The sequence below is a fragment of the Pinus tabuliformis genome, chromosome 3_2 (genome assembly GCF_031772625.1).
Source record: "Pinus tabuliformis cultivar Carrire ecotype Pingquan chromosome 3_2, CPIR1, whole genome shotgun sequence".
NCBI lineage: Eukaryota > Viridiplantae > Streptophyta > Pinopsida > Pinales > Pinaceae > Pinus > Pinus tabuliformis.
Window position 1 is genome coordinate 609,551,012 of NC_142302.1, and position 16,089 is coordinate 609,567,100.

Consider the following 16,089-nt stretch of genomic DNA (forward strand, 5'->3'; position numbering starts at 1 on the left):
CACAAAATTATGGCTTATGGTATCCTAGAGATACAGATCTCACACTTCATGCTTATACAGATGCAGATTGGGCCGAAAGCGTGGATGACAGGAAGAGCACAAGTGGTGGTGCATTCTTTATGGGCTCCAGATTAGTATCTTGGTTCAGCAAGAAACAAAGTTTGATTGCCTTATCTACAGTTGAAGCAGAATATGTGGCTACGGCATCTTGTTGCACACAACTTCTTTGGATGATGCAGACCTTGCAGGAGTTTCAAATCACTTGCACTCCACCAGTCTCTATCTTATGTGATAATACAAGTGCAATCAGCATTTCAAAGAATCCAGTCATGCACTCAAAGACCAAGCACATACCAATCAAGTACCATTTTCTTCGGGAACAAGTGCTTGAGAAGAAGGTCAAGTTGGAGTATGTTCCTTCTAAGGAACAAGTTGCTGATATTCTCACAAAACCACTGCCCAGGGAAACTTTTGAATATCTCAGACAAAAGATGGGAGTAGTTGATGCTTCATCCTGCTGTTGAAGCTTGTCTGTTCTATAGAAAAGATGGTATACGCAAGTTACGTAAGGGATATCCGCGTATATACGCCGATTTATGTGGGAAAGTCGTGTGTATGGTGTACGCACGTTGCAGAAAGCATATCCGCGTACATACGCAGGTTTATGCAGGAGAACTCGCGTATATGGAGTTCTGAACAGCAAGGGCAGACTCTGGTTGGAGAAGGTCTGAGATGGGTATGCCAAAATTCTTCAGGCACAATTTCAGGGGGTGCAGCAGGCACAGGTTCAGGGGGAGCAGCTTAAAGTTTCATAAAATATTGTTGGCATTTTGATGTTTGACTGTTGTTGGTTTCAGGAGAAGGAGCTCAGAAAGAAATCTTGGTTGCTGATCTAAAAGATGTTTATCAGATGCTGCTGGTGACTTTCATAAGTCTTGGTCTAGATCTGTTGTCTCTATGTCATGTATCTCTTTTGTGATATCTCTTTTATGGTGTCAAGGTCATTTAACGGCCTATGTTGGTTTCCCCACTATGCCTGGGATGAATGATGTAATATAATTGGTTGTTTCTGATGTGTCCCCTCTTGGTAGGGAGTATGGATGTATGTATTGAGTCTTTTGGTGATAGGAAGGTCCCTTCTGGTGTATAAGTCTTGGTTCTTTTTGAAGAACATCTTTTGCAGATCTTGCCTACAGTCAGGGGGAGCATGATTCAGCACAGCCAAGCAGAGGTATCAGCATGTACTCAGGGGGAGCACAGCCCTTTGCCCTTGATGACAAAGGGGGAGAATGATTCTAAGGATCTTGAGGTTGCCATCAAGTCCAAAGGGGGAGATTGTTGGCATTTTGGCACAGGTGTGGGCGCTATGATACAGGTGTTGTCCTTGATGGCAACTCTCTTTGATGACAGATCTCAGTCCAGACTACAAGTATGAAGAGAAATTTCATATACGCAGGTTCGTTAAGCCCAAGTTGCGTATACACGCTGGTACTCTATATACTAAGTCGCGGATACGCAGGTTAGCTATATACGAAGCCGCGTATACACGCAGAGTCATGAACATAAATGGGCGTACATGTCGAGAAGCTTCCCTTTGGTCCGTGGTAGTTAGTCCTCGGTACTTGTGCCCATGTCTTTGGACCAAAGTATCTCGACAGACGTGTTGATCTCTAGTTTTGAAGTTGATGGTATTGGATTTCTATGGTTTTGGCCCTTGGTATTGAGCAAGGCCTAAAGCTATATAAGGAGAAGAAGATCATTAGGCATGGTGTATCGAAAAGACTTGAATATCTGAAAAGGGAAGAGATCTTGTATGCAGGTTCTGGGTTTCTTGATCTAAGCTAAGGAGAGAACACACCGGTTGATGGAAGACTAGATCTAAGGACAGATCGGGATCTAATGGTTTGAAATACACTATTATGATATGGTTGATTATGCGTATTTCTAGATCTGCATACTGACGCAATATTATGTTCTGGGTCTAACTGATGTCTGGTACAGCTGCAAGTTAAGAGAATTTATTTTTAGATCTGTATGCAGGTTGTCTTCGGTAAAAGCGCGTGTATACGCGAGTTGCTCTCATTGAAGTAGCGTATACCTTTTGAAGTTTGATTTTTGGGGTTGCAGTTGGGTCTAACTGCTATTGCAGAGTTCTGTAGTCTGCTCTGTGTTCTTGTGACTGGTGTTGACAGGGTTTCAGTGGTTCAGTGATTCAAAGATTGATGATGCTAGTATTGGTTGTTTTGTGCTTCAATGATCTGTTATGAAAGTTGAATGAATTGTGGTCTTCAGATTGTAATGTTGTGCTTCAGGAATATCCAGTCTGAAAATGTATGAAAGGTGGTACCTGAAAGAAAGAAGATTGTAGGCCAGCACCTACGTACTAGTATCTTAGCTAGTACAAGAGCAAAGGGGGTTGGAGCTCCCTTCCAAGGAAGTTTGGAGAACGAGAGAAGGTTGTAGCCTTCTGCAGGTTGTAGCCTGCGTACTGGTATAAGGCTGCACCAGTACAAAAGATTGTAAACTGAAGTTTCATATTAAAGAAAGATAGAGACGACTTGCAGCAGGTGGTTTTCACCCACATTGGGTTTCCACCTTATATCATGGTGTTCATGTGTGTGGTTTTTGTGTGATGATCTGTTCTGTTATACTGCACCTGTTTTACTATCATGGTTAATAATGTCCTGATGCATTTACTGAAGATAAACTACTGAATCATAAGTTTTTCTTGTTATACGCTGGTTTCTTTAGACACAGTAGCGTGTACACGCTGTTTTACTTAACTGAAGTAGCGTATATGTTTCTGAGCATAAAATGAAAAAAAAAATCTGATAATACTGATTCACCCCCCCTCTCAGTATTTTTTCCAACATTTTGTTGATGATTATGAGTGGGATTAAACACTTCAATATAGTACTTTTTCTTTCTCCCTAGCTCCTTATCCCAAGTACATCTGTCGAACTTATCCATAACAAAAGTTTTTAACTCTTTACTTTTTATGGGGCACATGTTCAAGCAAATACCCCATTTACTAAACCATTTGTTATTTTGATGCATCCAAGTCTTCCTTCTTTTGCACAATATGTCATTGAAGACAACCTTAGGCTATCAACGCTCTTCCATTTGCTCATTTTTTTTCAAATACCTTATAATCGCACCATAGCAATTGCATCAATAAGAGCAGCCCCTATTTCACTTAACAAGACAGCATAAGGAACTACACTTTTAATTTTGAATTTGTTTGTAATCAAACACTTCTGAATTTTCTCAATTTGTTTCCACTGCATGTCGGATCTAGTACTGGCCCACAGTTCACAACCATAGAGAATCATCGAAATCACTAGAAGCCCAAAAAGGGTTTCAATGGTTTTCCAGTGCCATAACTCTGTCTCTCTACACCTATTTTGAAAAGCATAAAATGCTTTCCAACCCCCCAAAGTTCTTTTCTTTCTACATCGATCCCAACTTAGATTTTTGTTAAAGTCATTCTGAGGTATTTGTAATCCACAACTTCTTCCAAAATGTTTTCTTCAAAGTAGAACTTATGTTGGTTATGTTTTCTTTTTTTAGAGAAAACCACTATTTTTGTTTTGCTAATATTGACTTGTATCCCCACCCTTCTACAAAAATGCTCAAGGGATAGTAAGTGCTCTTGCAAACCAAAGGCAGATTTAGCAATCAGAATAAGGTCATTTGCATACAAAAGAAGCCTTATAAAATACTTGCCCAAATGGATCCCATCACCCCCTTGCGAATTTAACCACTCCTCAAGTTTATCGATATATAGACTCAAAAAAATAGGAGAAAATCGGCAACCTTATTTGACCCCAATGGTCTAGGTCAATGTATATTTTACAGGGCAATGTTGAAATCTGCCTCTCACATTTTCTTTACATGTCCAATTACCAATGTGATCTAGGATTGCATATCTGTTACACTCCAGATCCCATACAGGAGGACAAACAACTTTGAAGACTGCATAAAGAATTGGCACAATGTTACAAAAAAAAATAAGGAGCTTCCCCTCTACATCATCTGGGAAATTTGGAGGGCGTGCAACCATCAATTGTTTGAAGGAAAGCAATACAACATCAGCTGGATTGTTCACAAGGTATTTACATGGATTAATGCCATCACTCAGAAGACTATTCACATTGTTGATCTTTCCCATAGATTGAGCCCTACATTGATCAGTCTCCTAGTTGGATTTTTTGATGGAGCTGCACAGCTGGGCGGATGTGGATGTGGAGCAGTACTTCAGATAGACAGAAGCAAGCAATATTATCTACATTGGAATAGAGGCACAAGCACCAACACAAGAGTTGAGGCAATCACATTATGGGGGCTACTCTAGTTTACACAACAAAAGAATCTAAATTGCCTACATATCTATGGGGATTCCAAATCTCTCATTGATGGAATCAGGGGACAATCAGAGTTTGATCCACCCTTACTATCAGGTTGGATAAAGAGGATAAAGCACATCTTGGGATCGCTCACTGCATACACTATCACTCATATATACAGAGAAGCTAACAGAGAGGTGGACAAATTGTCAAAGGATGGCATTGGAGAGCCCTATGGATACATGAACTTCAGACTCATGGTGGACAACACTACACAGGATGAGGGTCTGCTCAACCTACCGTGACACTTTTTGCACACAACAACTTTCCTTTTTGCTTTATTGTGGTATCTCTGGTTTTATTCCAGTCAGCATATATTTTTGTCTTATGAAAGTTTAGTGATAGACATTTTCATAAAATTTATATTAGAAGATGGAGATATGAATGTCTGCTTGTTTAAGCAAATAGTTGGTTATTAGTCTTGGCATAAATGGCTATCCTTATATACTAAACCAATTTCTGCAATTTATATGAAGATCTTGCATATGTACTGGTTTTATTTTGTTAATAGAATCAACGTTTTTTCCTCTAAAAGAAAAACAACCATAAATCACAATCTCTTTTTTGTCAATTTTATTCAAAATCTAGTACAAATTTTTAAAATTCATATGTTTAAAGTTGTTTAATTTGTAAAGATCAAGTGCCATAGGGTTTTTGAGGTGCAAATTTCATTTATGCATTCAAAAGTATGTTTTAAAAACAACAACAAATCACAATCTTACAATCTTGCTAAAATTTTTACTGTTGGATTCTGGCCTAAAATCCCATTTCATCCATTAATTACACTACACTAAATTAATTTTAATATAATAATTAATTTTTATTAATTTACAAATTTAAATTTCAACAATTAAAAATTAAATATTTATTATTTTTTTTTTCAAAATTTTCAACATAAAGTACTATTAATATATTATACTTTATATTAATTTATAAAAATATTATTTAGTCAAAAAAAAATATGTTATACTCTCAGTGTGTAGGCTTGTATTATTCATAATTATCAAGCAAAATTATTGGGGTAATTATCAAGCAAAATTATTTGGGATAGATCACATCAACGTTTCGAACCTCTATTGAGGTTCATCATCAGGGAAATAATGGAAAGTAAAATCAACATACCACATGTTTAATATTAATATATAAAAATATTATTTAGCAAACAAAACACTAATGCTTAAGTATATTTAAGACATGAAATAAAAACTATAAATTATATTATTTTTATTTTTAAGTTAATTAAAACTATGCACCAATTTAATTAGTAATCACTATCTTATGAAGTATTTTATGCCTAAATAAGATCTCCACCCAATTATGGTAGAAATGTTGCAATCTAATGTCATATCCTATAAACATTTTCATAGATCAAAACTAAAATAAAATAATTAATAATTATAATTATCAATAAATATTTTGACTTAGTCAAATTACATAAAATAAATTAAACTAGCATTTGCACCAGATGTTGCAAAGATAACGCCGTAAGGCAATAGAAAAGGAACTAGTAGCTTGAAGTGTCTTGTAAAATCAATGCAATCTCTACACATCATTATAATGTTTCAAAATTATATATTTACAATGTCCAAGATCATTCAATCAACATTTATTACCATGAAAAAGAACAATATAAAGACTTGGAAAATAGGTCTTTAAAGGTCTTATTCATCTCTAATACATAACCAAAATCCACACACTAGAGTTAGAAATAAGAACATGGTCACAATTCCCCCTCAACCACAACATTGATCTGTTTCCCGATTCCTTCCTCTCCAATGCCCAAATGAGGATGGGGATCATGCAGTCCTGGCAGTGTCAAACTTGGGTATGAGGTGCAGATCATCATATGATTTTCTCTTTTGTGGATGAGACAGAGTATCATAACCCTGATTTATCTTAGAAAAAAGGTCAGTGGTTTTCTCAAGCTGGTGCAGAGGCATGACATCAGGGTGGTATTTTAGTGCTAGTGTTCTGTATGCAACCCTGATATCATTGCAGGAGGCGTGACAAGAGACACCCAAAAGAGCATAGTGATCCTTTTTCCTCCTAAAAGCAATATCCCTCTTTTCTTCTATTGCAAAACTGGCACTGATGGTTCTGCCATTGAAGCTATGAAGCATTTTCACAGCCCTTTTCCAGCAAAATATGCATTCTCAAATCTATAGTAATAAATTGTCTTAGTGATCCATCCATTGTTCCCCTGTTTTGAATAAGTCAACCTTTCTCATTAATTCCCTTCACAAGAACATAATTGTGAAAAAAATCCACCAGTTGTATTATGCAGTTCACTGAAGCTTTGTGAGGATATTTGAAATCGAGTCTATGTAGTTCCACGGATCTGCTGAGATGAAATAATGCTGAAGGAGAAATACCTTCAGAAATGTAAACTCCACCATCACTTTTGCACCATGTTGATTTTGATTTTGACTACACCTTTAACCCATCTGCACACAGTCCAAGGTTGTTGCTGGGTATGCTTCTCCGTTTAGGGGATATTGCAGTGTATTGTTGTGTTGCTGAAGAATGAACACATTTAGAGTAACAAAGGTAAAATTCTAACACTCACTCTTTTTAAGGAAAGTGTTATCCAAGGTATTATCTATTAAGTACCTCAATATATTTGAATATAAAATCACACACAAGATACAAAGAATCAGATAGGAAACCTTTACCTTTATTTGCTTATAACAAAATACCCTTAAAGGGGGGGCATCACCTTACAATTGATCTTTTTTATGGAAGGAATATTTGAAATCGAGTCTAGGTAGTTCCATTTAGGCATTACTTATAGGTAGCATTCCATGTATTCAATGATGGGTGATTGGCTTTGCTCCATATCAATCAAAGAACCTTATCATCTAAAGCGTAGTAAAAGTGTCCCACAAGTCACAATAAATAGAAAGTACAGTCCATAGGGTTTTCACATATTTCTGACAACAAAAATTCAGGTACAAAATTTCAATTTATTAAAACAATAACCACTCGTGATATACCAAAAGAATATAGTGTACAAAGCAGGACATGGTTAAATCAATGATATAGATACAAGGCTTCATCACAAATAATCAACTTGTAAACCATGCATATCAAGCGACTATATGAAGTTGCTATCTTTTAAACTAGTTCTAGAAAAATCCTCAAGTTGAATTCATCATACCTAGGAAGTCTGAAATTGAAATGAACATCACAGATAAGAGCCTCCCTCCATTGGAAAAAGAATGAATGAATTGGATATGAACTACCTACAAAAAAGAATAGGTTAATTTAGCAACAAAAATATGTGCCTTCAAAAATGAAGATGCTCAAATCATTGACAATTCCGTCCTTAAATGTGCTCTTCTCTTCCTCGAGTTCCTGTAGAATCTTCTTGACCCACTCCTTTTTATCATTCAATCCCGCTAAATGAATCATGAAGTCCCCTTTAGCATAAACACCTGCAGACCAGAAACTCTAAGAATGTCAAAAACAAATACAAACAAACCAGATAAAGAAATAGAAATTTTATAATACACATGAATCAGAGAGACATGGAACATAATAATGAGGACTCCTCTCAGGGACAACTGATTAAAAAAATGTTAACCTACAGGTAAAATAATTCCACCTAATAGTCTAGTTTTATTAACAATCCAGAGCATACATCTCCTGTGAAACAAAGCACTTTCTTAAGCTATATATACTATAATACACATGCATCAGAGAGACATAAAGGGAAAGTAAATAGTTCCACTCACAGTCACCAGAGTCACCTGTGGGAGGTGGTGCTCATGTTCTCTGTTCAGGTCAGATTCAATAGTTAGGGATCCACACTCAAACATCTGAATTTTAGAGATTCCAATATCAGAACCGTTTCCTGTCAAATGATCGGGGATCTGCACCAGATTGTTTCCATCAAAGGTGGAATCATTTCCATTTGCTGGAAAAGGAATCCTGTCCCAACCAAAAAAACAAAACAAAACAACTCCTATTCTGGTGTATATTTAAAGTTTAATAAAACCTCTAGGTAAATGGTTCCACCCACAGTTACTAGAATCACCTATAGGAGGTGGAACTTATGCTCCACCTTCATGTCAGATTCAGGAAACAAGGATCCTCACCCAAATATTTGAATTTTGGTGATTCCAAAATCAGATCCATTTCCTGTCAAGGGATTGGGTTGGATTCTAGAATCAGGGGTCGGCACTCAACCCTTTCATGTGAAGGGATTGTGTTTGATTCCAGAAAAGGGGATTTGCACCTGACCATTTCCTTCCATGGGACCAGGTTACAACATATAGGTGGAACCATTTTCCTCTGCTGCAAAAATGATTCATGTCCAAACAAACAAACAAAGAGCACAACTCCTATTCTGGAATGGGTTTCCTCGAGTGCAGGATAGGTTTGGAGGGAAGAGAGGAAGGGCAAATGAGTTGCCCAAAAACCTTAGAAAATCACTAAAATCCTTTCTAGCATCAGCCTTCAATTGCTTTTGCACATTTGAGATTACAGTTAACCAGACACTATAAGGAGATGACTAAGCAGCAGGCACTGCTGTTAATGCTTGAGTGTGTTAGAATTTCATGTTAATGTGAACTAAAAGTAATTTCAAAGTTGTTAGACTCATATCCCACCAATCATACAATAGTCCGTAAGAAACCGTAGCTTTGTAAGTTATTGTCTTTTAGTCTTGTTCCCAAGTATCTTCTTCCTTCATCAGTAGGATATGAGCATAAACCCATATAAACTAACTCTCCATTGTTTCAGCATGTTACTAATTAGTCCTTGAATGTAAAATCCATAATTCAGCATTTTCATACACCTAAAAGTTTTTCAAACTCAAACTCATGCACATGCATGTTTTGATGCATATGGGCATTTTGTATTCATGCACCTATAATTCAATTTCATACTAGAAGAACTGATACAAAAAAGCTCATGGATATACTTGTTTGTAACCCATATAAACTAAATCGCCATTGTTTCAGCATGTTACTAATTAGTCCTTTTATCTAAAATCCATAATTCAGCATTTTCCTACACCTAAAAGTTTTTCAAACTCAAGCTCATGCACATGCATGTTTTGATGCATATGGTCATTTTGCATTCATACAGCTATAATTCAATTTCATACTAGAAGAACTAATACAAAAAAGCTCATCAATATACTTGTTTGTATGCATACAACCATTGTTTGCATTCATACAACTATAGTTCATTCCCAAACTTGAAGAAGTGATAAAAAAAACTTGCAACTACAAGTATAGAAACTTAGAATCAATGTTGCGAACATCTCGATAATGTCCATATTTTATCTCGAAATCATGATTTTTTGGCCTAGTCGATGTAATGTCCCTATATTATCTCGAAATCATGATTTTTTGGCCTACTCGATGTAATGTCCCTATTTTATCTCGAAATCATGATTTTTTGGCCTACGATTTTTTGCCTAGCCAATGCTTGCCGATATTTTGATGGTATCTTGATTTTGCCGATGTCCGGTTTTCCTGATTTTTTGGTTTTTCGGACCCTTGCCGATTTAATCCTGATGCAATGTTCGCAACATTGCTAGGAATACAATCTAGATTTCCCTTCACACAATCTGTGTTGTGGAAAATGCTACATGCTCTCGTAGATTGAACACGGTAAGAGATTTTATGTCACGAGAATGAATAAGATATATTTTTTTATAACATATCACATAACTGAAACTATGAATTAAGTCTATGAGAAAAGTCTCAAGGTCTTGTGAATAAGGTAAGAAATTGTAATTAACAGAAATGAAAAAGAAATATTTATGGCCAAGCAAGTAAAAGAAGTGAAGCTATGCTTTTTTGGTCTACCTGGAGAGTTGCTTTTGACATGTTACTATCAGTGCAGAGATTGCTAGCACATTCTTGATAAATCTTTGAGGTCTCTTGGCTTGAAGTAGATCGAGGTTTGCTAAATAGCTCATTCAATCATATAATAAAAGTGTATATGATTTAGTCCAAGTTATCTAGCAATCCTCGATCTATTCTTCAAGCAAAGAGACCTCAAAGAAATACCAATAATGTCCTAGCAATCTCTACATTGCTAGTAACTCGACAAAGGAAAAAGTACAAAGGCAACTCTCTGGATAGACCAAAGATGCATAGCTTCAATTCTTTTAAATGCTTGTGCAAGAATGTATTTCTCATGGAGTAGATCAATTCACTATCTAGCTTACCAATCGACATCTCGACCTCTCTATGTCTAATTTACAAAACTGCCATTTATCTTAAAAATTGCAAGAATGAAGAGTAGGGTTGTCTAGCAATATCTACAATGCAGTATCACATCCAAGAAAGAAGAACAAGGGAACTCTCTATACTAAAAAAGCATGTATTCAATTCTTTTGCATGCATGTCGAAGAAAATATTGCTTATGGTGTAAATTAATTCACTTTATCTAGCAAATCAAGATCTCAATCTCAACCTCTCTTTGTCAAATTCAGAAAAGTTGTGCAGCTATACATTTTATTGGTTGTCATCTGTTAAACTCCTCTTCTAAAACACTTATTATTTCAGGGATTCTTTTCCTCCAAGTCAACACACAAAAATGTGTTGAATTATTAGACAAAATGAGGCATCTTGCAAATTTAATTTCATCTCGAGGGCATAGATAATAAACAATATTGAAAAGCCTTGAAATATGGAAGCTTTTTTTCCTCGCCAAACAGTTTTACTTAAAGTCATTAAGCAGTGGCTGCTTTTCCACGATGGAGACCACATGTTTGAATTGAATACACATTGCATGTGTGGAATGCGAACATGTTTCTTCTTCTCATCTTTAGGCATGGACTTAACTAAACCCTTCAACGCATCATTGTCGCCACTTTTACAATGGCTAAATGGAAGAATAAAATTGGTTTGATTCCACCACAAATCCAAAAATCGCATGCTCCACTTAGAATTACGGAAAAAGAACATCCCCATGTCCATATTCAAGAAGAAAGTTACTAAGCATTTAGCAAAACAAAAAATCATTTCAATAGAAAAAAAAGTAAAATTGTAATAGCCAAGAAGATATCAGATGTTGATGCTTATGTCTATATGTTCAAAAATATCTCTTTTTACATGCAAGAAAGAAATAACTCATAAATCTGGCATCGATTTAGATAATGTTGATTTTCTCAACTATAAATTAGATATCATGGAACTCTTAAGATTTCTTAGAAAGAAAGCAAGTAGACAATAACAAAACGCCTACCTGCATTGACACCTGTAACATCCTCCGTCACAATGAAATCAGGCATGTCCTCGTAGTCCATGTTAGTAGTAATTGAATATAAAACATCTTCCTAAAGATAAAAGAATCCATGGTGAGATTCTGCTTGATTTCAGAAAGTGTTGGGAAAGGACTGACTAAACATTAACTTGAGATGCATCTGGACTTATAAATCCTTATTTAACCAAAATACAAATGCATAAGCAATATAAGAATATAAATGGAAGTTTGAAAACTTACTAAGGCAATGTTTGGATTCGTCACCAGTGAATCCTGCATCCAAACATGTATATTATTATTACCACTTCTGAAAGGACCTCATAAAAGCAAGAGATGCACAAAATTAGATGAGTGTCAAGGCAATTTATCATATTATAATATAAATGGTTTACCCGTTCCCAGCGGATTTGCACAAGGAGGGGTTCTAGATGATTTTGGAAAAATGGTGCTCCTCATCTTCAAAAATAAATTGACCAACCTAAATGCCAAAACATTTATGCTATGTGTTTCTATTTTGGCAATATTATGCGTAATGCTTGGGCCCAAGAATAGGGTTCCAATGGCACATCTGAATGTTTGCAGAAGGAGGGGTTCTAGATGATTTTGGAAAAATGTTGCTCTTCATCTTCAAAAATAAATTGACCAACCTAAATGCCAAAACATTTATGCTCTGTGTTTCTATTTTGGAAATATTATGCATAATTCTTGGGCCCAAGAACAGGGTTCTAATGGCACATCTGAATCTCCGAACAACGATCGGCCCTCTTACCACAATCCTTATTGTGAAAAAAACTCAGTGTTGTGAGTCTGCTAAGCCAGTCAACTCCAGTGATTGGGGTGTAAATTCAATTTTGACCCCTAAACTGAAGGCATCTAAGGAAGCAAAGACAATATTTAACATGAATCAAGCTGCAGAACCTGAAGATGTGCATGGAGATTCTGTTTATATTCCGGATGAGGAATGGGCAATGGCTGAAATGGGCATGGGGAATGGTTCATCTCTGGATAGACCAAATATGCATAGCTTCAATTCTTTTAAATGCTTGTGCAAGAATGTATTGCTCATGGAGTAGATCAATTCACTATCTAGCTAGATCAATTCACTATCTAGCTTACCGATCGACATCTTGACCTCTCTATGTCTAATTTACAAAACTTCCATTTATCTTAAAAATTGCAAGAATGAAGAGGAGAGTTGTCTAGCAATATCTGCATTGCAGTATCACATCCAAGAAGGAAGAACAAGGGAACTCTCTATACTAAAGAAGCATGGATTCAATTATTTTGCATGCATGTGGAAGAAAAGATTGCTTATGGTGTAGATTAATTCACTTTATCTAGCAAATCAAGATCTCAATCTCAACCTCTCTTTGTCAAATTCAACAAAGCTGTGCAGCTATACATTTTATTGGTTGTCATCTATTAAACTCCTCTTCTAAAACACATATTATTTCAGTGATTATTTTCCTCCAACAGTCAGCACACAAAAATGTGTTGAATTATTAGACAAAATGAGGCATCCTGCAAATTTAATTTCATCTCGAGGGCATAGATAATAAACAATATTGAAAAGCCTTGAGATATGGAAGCTTTTTTACCTCGCCAAACAGTTTACTTAAAGTCATTAAGCGGTGGTTTCTTTTCCATGATGGAGATCACATGTTTGAATTGAATACACATTGCATGCATGGAATGCAAACATGTTTCTTCTTCTCATCTTTATGCATGGACTTAACTAAACCCTTCAACGCATCATTGTCGCCACTTTTACAATGGCCAAATGGAAGAATAAAACTGGTATGTTTCCACAACAAATCCAAAAATCACATGCTCCACCCAGAATTACAGAAAAAGAACATCCCTGTGTCCATATTCAAGAAGAAAGATACTAAGCATTTAGCAAAAAAAAATCATTTCACTAGAAAAAAAAGTAAATTGGAAATATTATGCGTAATGCTTGGGCCTAAGAATAGGGTTCTACTAGCGCATATGAATGTCCCAACAACGATCGGCCCTCTTACCACAATCCTTATTGCGAAATAACTCAGTGTTGTGAGTCTACTAAGCCAGTCAACTCCAGTGATTGGGGTGTAAATTCAAGTTTGACCTCTAAACTAAAGGCATCTAAGGAAGCGAAGACAAGATTTAACATGAATCAAGCTATAGAACCTGAAGATGCGCATGGAGATAAGGTTTCTGTTTTGGATGAGGAACGAGCAATGACTGAAATGGGCATGGGGAATGGTTCACATGCTTAGTTAGAATCACAAAGGGATCCAACAAATTCAAGTGATAATAATCAGACAATGGGTCTGCCTAAAATTTATCATGAAAATCATTCTAAAGCTACATTGTTAGAGGAAGCAACCAATAATAATGAATTCAGCATGCCCACTCGAAATGAGATGGAAGTTGTAACTTTTGATTGTTCACATCATGTAGTTACTGTCAGCATGTGAAAAGGGGATGATACATGGGTTGGAAATTTGAGAAACTTTCATGCAAATCCTAATGTTAACTCTGAAAATTGAGCTGTGAAACCAATCAAGGAAGTCCCAGTTGGTGAACCACAAACTAGTGGGTCAAGGAAGAGAGTATTAACCAGACATGGTGTACATGATTGTGACAGGAATGTGCCTGATGGTGTTCAGTTGTCCTCACCGGATTTAAGTGGTTCTTTGGTTCGCTTCACAAGGCCAGTGATTTCTGATTTTTGGAGTGTGATTGTTAAAGGTAAGATTGGTGCCCTCTTGCTGTAGATATGTAGATACGTTTTGAGAACCACCAGACAACCTCTTCTTCTGACAGCTCTCGAGGACAAATTAATGAAGTATACATCAAAATAAACTGAGAAACCTCAGCAATTTCCTATTTTCTGTCACGGAACTCCTGGCAATTTCCAGTTTTCTGTCACAAAACTCCTGGCAATGTCCAGTTTTCTGTCACAAAACTCCTGGCAGTAAAAACACAAAATCATTAACATAAAATTATTAAAAACCAAAAAAATTCGTTTCAAGACTACCCATTCCATTTTGAAAATTACCTGCACAGTGCCCAACAAATTTCATCCAAGATCCTGCATAAACTGAGAAACCTCAGCGATTTCTAGTTTTTTGTCATGGAACTCCTGGCAATTTCCAGGTTTCTGTCACAGAACTCTTCACAGTAAAAACCCAAAATCTCTCCTAGCAGTAAAAACCCAAAAGCATTAAAAAAATATTATTAAAAATTAAAAACCACTCCATTTTGAACTTTACATGCATAGTGCCCAACAAATTTCATTCAAGATCCTGCATAAAATGAGAAACCTCAGCGATTTCCAGTTTTCTGTCAAGGAACTCCCAACAATTTCCAGTTTTCTGTCACGGAACTCCTCGTAGTAAAAACCCAAAATCATTAAAAACAAATCATTAAAAACTAAAAACAATTGTTTCCTCCGTGGGAGAGCCATCGGTTACTTGCAGCAGGATTCCATTGAGTTAGGGATTCAACAGCTTGAGGACTCGTAATTCTCATTTGCAGTGTGACCTAACTCAAACGACTTGGCTTCGGTCCCCTCCCTTTGGCATCTCCTCTACAGAGAGCAACTCGCATATAGACTTATTATTTATAGTCTATGGTCGCTCTATGTCTTTATGGTGCTTACTTCCTAGAATGAGCTTAAGGGATCAAGCCTGGAAGGATGTCTGGTTCAGTGCGGAATGAAAGGATCGTAGAACAATGTTTCAGAAAATCTACGAAGTAGTTATTTATATGGTTTCAAGGAGGTACGATAGGTATAGTTTCAGTTATAACGAGAACTTTAATCTAATGGTCACAAACATTTTAATCGTCTAACATCAAATCAGACGGATCATAGTAATACAGGTAAGGTAAGAGGGGAGTTGATTTCAAAGGGGAACATCTTATGGTGTAAATATTTTTTTCTTTTTTTAGTGTGGTTCATGAACGCTCTGGTCAGTGAGTGGTCGCTACGTCTGGGCTAATCACCCCTCAGCCTACTAGCAAGACCTAACCCCAAGGGCTTCAGGCAGAATCAACCCTGTGACCTCCCGATGGTGAGGCACAGTTTTTGACCAACTGAGCTAACCCTTAGGGCTGTGAAATAAATTAAAATATATTTAATTCATCATTATAATTAATAATTAAACTAACCTAAATCAATTTATTAATTATAAATCTATAAAACCTAAAAAAAAAAATTCTTATAATATATATCTTTAATCCTAAATATTTGGTAAATCCAAACTTATAGATCTAAATAGATTTAAATTATTCCTAATCTTTTATTATTTTTTATAAATATGTTAAGTTCTTTTAATTTTTGTTAATGTGAGTTTTAGGATGTCGCTTCAAATCCTACTGTTCTTTATTCATATAAGTGTGGTAGATTATGTAATTTGCTCACATGGTTTGTGTGAGAAAATGGAAGAAGTTTTGGTTGGAGATCAGCTGTGGG

The 16,089-nt window shown here is 36.1% G+C and overlaps 1 long non-coding RNA gene across 1 annotated transcript; it reads right to left on the bottom strand.

The window, feature by feature from the left end:
- Window positions 1-7,638: 7,638 nt before the first annotated feature.
- LOC149182090 (uncharacterized) lies at window positions 7,639-14,532 on the bottom strand. The gene is made up of 4 exons (XR_016257583.1): window positions 14,292-14,532; window positions 11,871-11,903; window positions 11,613-11,703; window positions 7,639-7,840 (listed from the first exon to the last, which is right to left on the bottom strand). It is a non-coding gene; the product is annotated as an uncharacterized LOC149182090 (long non-coding RNA).
- Between the last annotated feature and the right edge of the window lie 1,557 nt (window positions 14,533-16,089).